Consider the following 7242-nt stretch of genomic DNA (forward strand, 5'->3'; position numbering starts at 1 on the left):
AATAAAGTCCTATACAAATTAGAAGTCCAAAAATGCAAAATATATGTTATCTTTGTATTGTGTTTGCAAGCTTAAAAATGGCAAAATTATTTAAAAGGTGTGTAATTAGGCAAGCTGAATTGAGCTAATCATGTACTGACCTTTTCAATATATTCCAAAAATTATTAACGGTTTAAAAGCCAAGTATATATATATATATATATATATATATATATATATATATATATATATATATATATATATATATATGTGTGTATATATCGATCCTGGCTTGAGCATTTTCCTGTTTAGCGCACTGATGAGCTGCGAAACAGTACGGTATGTAGATGCTCTCTCTCTCTCTCTCTCTCTCTCTCTCTCTCTCTATATATATATATATATATATATATATATATATATATAAATATATATATATATATATATATATATATATAAGTGCGTTTTTATCATCTATATATGTATCTATGTCTTAGTATAATTTCATGGGTATGTGCCCCTATTGCTGTTGATGTTTTTCCTTTATGCTTAATTTTCCCGACGTGTTTTCTTATATAATTTCATAGTATTATTTATTCTATAATTTTTATCTATGTGTGTATATGCATTTATTCATTTGTATACGTATATATGTTTATACGTACCATTATACTTTCAATCATGCATTAATATATTAAACTATCAGTAATCCCCTCTCCTACTTTATTCATTAGATATATTTTAATCTATATATCTACAAAAGTGAAATTGTCTGTGTGTATCTGTTTTTTTACATGGGGGTCACCACGTATCTATGTTTGCATATATCCCTACTAAACTACTATATCAGGTTTCAGTCTATAGACGCAAGGGTTGACATAAGGGGTATTCAGATTTGGGAAAATCTTTTTAATCGGCTTCCAGGCGGAAATTTTTCTGCGAAAGGAGCAAGTCCAATGATTTAACCTTTGAAGACTCTCCTAAACTTCTCCGGCAATTTTAGGTCTAAACCCTTGAAATGTCATATGTAGGTTACTTGGACGTTGATCCTTTTTTTTAATTTTTATTTGAGCACAAAAACATTGAAGGGAACGGAGGAAAATTATGGTCAAAGTTTAAAAAATTTACCTCGGCGGTCGCTACAAAACTACTCAACAAATTTTTAGGTTAAAGCATTTGAAATTTTGTTAAAGTGTGTTCAGACAGAGAGAAAGCTTTTTAATCGCTTTTTTATATAGATTTAGCTGCCAAAATGTCAAAGTTAAAAAGTCTTTACCTCAGCTGTCTCGAGCAAACTGTTTCAATTTCGAGTCTAAACATTTGATATTTTACATAAAGGATTTTCAGATATGCAGCGACCTTTTAAATTAGTTTTGGAGCAGAATTTTGTCTGCCAAGAGGTAAAAGTTGGAAGAGTTTACCTATGCAGACTCTACAATACTTCTACAATAATTTTGGGTCTATACACTTAAAATATTAGATGTAGGTTACCTGGACTTGTGTCAAACTTTGTAAAACACACACCCACACACACACAAACACACACACACACACACACACACACACACATATATATATATATATATATATATAGAGATATATATATATATATATATTAGCAGCTCCGCCCGGCTTTGACAGGTCCTATGTACGGTACATAACGTGAATATGCACACAATAAAAAGTGTGAATATGTACGGTAATGCCTTTTTATATAATATACTGCCTTAACTAGCATAGAGAAACTTTCGTACACACCGCAGGCGTCAATTTTTGAAAAACTTTGTATCCCACTTTTAACCCCTTACATTTAGTCTTATGTCTATACCAATAAATGTCTGTATATCTGGGTATATGTGTATGTGTGTATATCTTGTGTGCATCCATGTGTGTGTGCGTGTGTACATGGGGGTATCGATGTATATGGGTACGTCCCTATATATGTGTGTGTATATATGGAGTATATGTGGCCGCTACCTGCTGTCCACAAGTATGTGTATGTAGGAGCGTGCAGCTCTGTATATGTCGATGTATGTGTTCACGGATATAGGTATCTTTATGTGCGCGTGTGCTTGCATATATGCGTGGGGATGCAAGTATGTCTGAATCAATATACGCATGTAAGCCCACGTGTACAGCTGCATGGGTGTATGGGTGTCGATGTGTGTGTGTCTGTGTATGTGTGCATCCATGCTTACGCGCACGTACTCAATTTAACAGCTTAAGGAAAATTTGGGGTTAGCGAGAGCAGCACGAGTGTACATGCATGTACATATATGTGCATGTGTTTACATGTCATGGCGGAGATGTATCTGTGCATGTGAACGTTTATTTAATAATATGTGTGTGTATGTACGCATGTGTGTGCTTGCGCGTACGGCCGCAGGCTAATCCTCTCCAAGCATTTAACAGCAAATAAAAATCAAATGGATAAACCAAATCATAGCCACCCGCCTCCCAACATAAGCGAACACCCAACAGGTAAAGACATACTTATCAAGAAATCATCTCACCAACGATACGCCAACAACCTAAACATTCGGACTCGGATTTTAAAGTAACCCTCTCGTCATACCACCACATATCTCCCTCCCCCTACATGTGTCCCAACGCCCTCGGCCACACCAGAGATGAACTTCCCAGATCCCCCTACAACCACCTAATTTCCTTAAACTCCAAAACTAAAACATTACCGACATACCAAGCACCCCTCCCACATTTCCCCCTTGTTTCCTTCTTATTTTTCCGCTTTCCTCGCACCCCTCCCCTGACATAATTCACTCTTTCATTCGACCATAAGCGAACATTTCTCTAAAGTCTGAGGAAGCTACATGACGGCAAAAACGGTCGTGTAGCCGAAACAATAATTTAACTTAACAGAAAAATACGTAATAAAAAAGCAAACGTATATTTGCTCTACAACAGCATTGAACACTTTCTCAGGGATTTCATTAATTACCATTTCTACTATATATATATATATATATATATATATATATATATATATATATATATATATATATATATATAGTTAAATGGAATTGTAGAAGGCGGTACAATGCAGAAGTAACGGAAAGACACAAGCTGAAGCAGGTGAGAAATTTATTAATACAACTGATAAATACATGTGTACATATTCATATTTCATACACGCAGTATATTTATATTTGCACAGTGGTTACCTGGGAAAGTCGGTCTGGTGGTATGTCCGTGTAATATAATATTTCGAAAAAGTTCTCTTCGTCAGATATTTATTTGACCTTGACAAACGTGTTGTTGTAAGCAGTGACTATACCGCAGCAAATCATTGCCCGGGACTTGTGGGTAGTATATGGTTACGGTTTTTTTCTCAATTCCTATTTTATATTTCTAAATTATTTATTTTATATTATATTTTATTTTATTTATTTATTTTTTTATAATAGTTTATCTTTGCTTCAAACGTGTTGTTGAAAACCCGGCAATTGACATAATTACCGACTGCATTTCGTCCTGTTACCTATATTGATTTGGCCTCACTGGAACTGATATACATGACCTCCTAGAAATAATAATAGATAACGCTTAATTCACATACAAACACAGAACATCCAAACAAATCACAGGATTGCCTATGGGTTCCAGCCTGTCAGGACTACTCGCTATCGCATTCATGGACAAACTCGAACGCCGCGCCCTCAACGTCTGGTACTCCTACAACTTCCTCACGCGATACGTTGATGATATTCTACTTCTAACACCTTCCCGGGAGGAAGCAAACTCAATTTTTAACACGGTTAACAATACGGACCCACACATTGAGTTCCCCATGGAGCACCCCGACAACTCTGAATCCCTGGCACTTTTAGACTTCAGCCTCAAGATCTCCGAAGACGGTAATATATCCACGAAATTTTACAAGAAACCCGCCTGCAGAGATCTCTTCATACACTACAAATCTGCCCTCCCTCGTAAAGCTAAAATAAGCTCTGCGAGAAATGAAATAGCGCGCATCCTCAACAAATGCAGCAACGAAGCGGATAAAAATACCTGCACAAATAAATTAAACCAGGTCCTAGAAACCAATAGATACCCAAAACCAACCATTGAAAACCTCAGTAAATCTAGAAGACGCACGCAACATACTTCCTCTAACACCTGCTTTCTAGAACTGCCCCATTTCAACGACAAGATCACAACAGCCATCCGCAAAGCTATACACAGAGAGGGTCTACACATACAACTTATACACACTGGACCATCACTAGGACAAAATTTGTCAAAACGCAAAACCCACCTAAGTAACGTACCCTGCACCCTAACTAACTGCACGATGAACTCCACTAACATGTACCAACATACACACACAGTATATCGCATACAGTGCACCAAATGTGACCAATCATACGTCGGTAGCTCAGTGAGAAACCTGCACATTAGAGTAAAAGAACACATACAAACACAATCCTCTTCTGTTCGCAAACACCTTCACACATGCGGCAACACCAGCAAATCCATCAGAGTAGAGAGTTTAGCCACCGAACGCAATGTCGGCAACATTCGTATCAAAGAATCAATCCTGATTGCCAAATTACACCCCAAGATTAATCGCCGATAGTAATTAGGCTCATCATTTTTAACTTAATGCACACCATCCTACCATTGCATAATAAAATTAAAAATAAATAAACAAACAAAATAAAATAAACAAAAAATAAATCCAATATAAAATTAAAAGAAACCAAAATAAATAAACAAACAAAATAATAAATAAGCAATCCCTATTCAAGATTACTACACATTAATAATAACAGTATTTAACAATTAAATCCAAGGCCTAAGATATATGAATTAGATGGTACGAGCATGTGGGCTACACGGCTACATGTATACGACTCATGCAAATTTATAAGCGTATAAGCCCCAATATAACACAATTGATTTCTCCGAATAAACCTAACAATATTAATCGCAAATAACAATAAGACATAATACACCAAAAACAGAAATCCAAGGAAACTCAAATAAATAAATACATTATATAAAAAAATTAATAAAACACCCGAAATAATTCAAACTACTTCGCTATAACACATTGCATATATAAATAAATAATTCTAGTTACTTGGTAATTGAATTAAAGATACAAGAATCCATAAATGAGTATATATACACTACATAACGAATTAAATAATATACCCCAAGAATGAGAACGACATAACTAAAATAAAATACATAAGCAAACAATTAAACACACAAAAGTAATGCAACGTTATACACCCGAGAAGAAATATTGGTAATGATTATCCCCCTTCAAACAACCCATCGAGTAGTCTCCCTTGACCAACACACTTATTCTAAGCCTACGTACACTAACACCACCAAACAGAATGCAGAAACACACAACAAACAAACTAGCTAATTAAATCTCCTCAATATAAACATAAATTACTATAAAAAACAATAAATAAATAAAATAAAAAAATAAATTAAAATAAAAAAAATAAGTAAAAGAAAAACAAACAAACTCAATCACGTTAAATTAAAAAGCCACCAACAATGTCCGGACACTTATTTAGCCTGATGTCGGTACTATTTACTGTTTCAACAACACGTCTGAACCAAAGAAAACTATTATAAAAAATAAATAAATAACATAAAATATAATATAAAATAAATAATTTAGAAATATAAAATAGGAATTGAGAAAAAAAACCGTAACCATATACTACCCACAAGTCCCGGGCAATGATTTGCTGCGGTATAGCCACTACTTACAACAACACGTTTGTCAAGGTCAAATAAATATCTGACGAAGAGAACTTTTTCGAAATATTATATTACACGGACATACCACCAGACCGATTTTCCCAGGTAACCACTGTGCAAATATAAATATACTGCGTGTATGAAATATGAATATGTACACATGTATTTATCAGTTGTATTAATAAATTTCTCACCTGCTTCAGCTTGTGTCTTTCCGTTACTTCTGCATTGTACCGCCTTCTACAATTCCATTAACCTACATACTATACAATGCTTCAAGCAAACTACACCCACCTCTTATATATATATATTAATATATATATATATATTTATATATATATATATATTTATATATATATATATATATATATATACTTCATTTGCACCGTTATATACTCACAGGGTGAACCGACATAGGCCGGGAATGAGCGAGGATAGACGAACGTTTACCACTTTCGTATATTTATTGTTATGGAGATCAGGGAAATTGTCCATTTTTCAATCAAATCGATTAATTGGCTGCTCTTGTTACAGAACAATTGCTATGCAACAAGAGGAATTTTAAATGCCTCTTGCCCTGACTTACTTCACGATACATTTTTATCTACATTGCACTGTAGAGAACACACTGCTTATCTTATTATTTTTTATATGATGGTGGTAAATTAATGTATGAAATGGAAAAGTCAAATACCATGCTTCTATTTTGCTCTAAATAAAAACATTAATTTTGAGAGCGTTCCTGTCATATAAAAAATATTATTGATTTTATATGTCTGGCCTTAAAGCTGCGTTGATAATGGTTGGCATATGAGTCTAAAATAAAAAAAAATAAACTATGCTGGTGTAGTTGTTCTTTAAATTAAAAAAATTATTTCAAATACCGTGGATTATATATGCGAGCCTTTTGATTTGTTTCGTAAAAAAAAACTTCTCAATAGCAGTTGTGATGTTAGGCTGTTTAAGGTGTTAACTTTTGTCAAAAGTGTCTGGTCCTTCTTTCATCGGTATATTTCGATTATCGATTATCAAGACTTTTCGAAATCATTCTGGTACAAAACTTATTTAAGAACACTGTCGGACACATAATGTAGCTTCCTGTGAAATTTCATAAAAAATCTGCCCAGTCGTTTTCGAGTCCATACGGAACGTACTCACACAGGCACAAACCCACATAGAGAAAAAAGCGTGCGTTTCTGTGTTTAATATACACACACAATATATATATATATATATATATATATATATATATATATATATATATATATATATATATATATACTAAGTTCAAGGTATTTAAGAGATAAAACTCTTCGAGGTTTTTAAGAGGGTCTAATGAAAAAGAACGACCTCTTTTTTATTGAGACAGTAGACCCCCAGGGTATAGTATTAAATAAATAACAAAATACAGTACAGTATACAATGCACACACATGTCCTGGAATAATATCGTATTCCACATCGTAACATGATAAAACCGGATCCAAGTCAACCTAATCTCAGGATTCTACTGTATAGA

The sequence above is a fragment of the Euprymna scolopes genome, chromosome 17 (genome assembly GCF_053919585.1).
Source record: "Euprymna scolopes isolate OS-2025 chromosome 17, ASM5391958v1, whole genome shotgun sequence".
NCBI classification, from domain to species: domain Eukaryota; kingdom Metazoa; phylum Mollusca; class Cephalopoda; order Sepiida; family Sepiolidae; genus Euprymna; species Euprymna scolopes.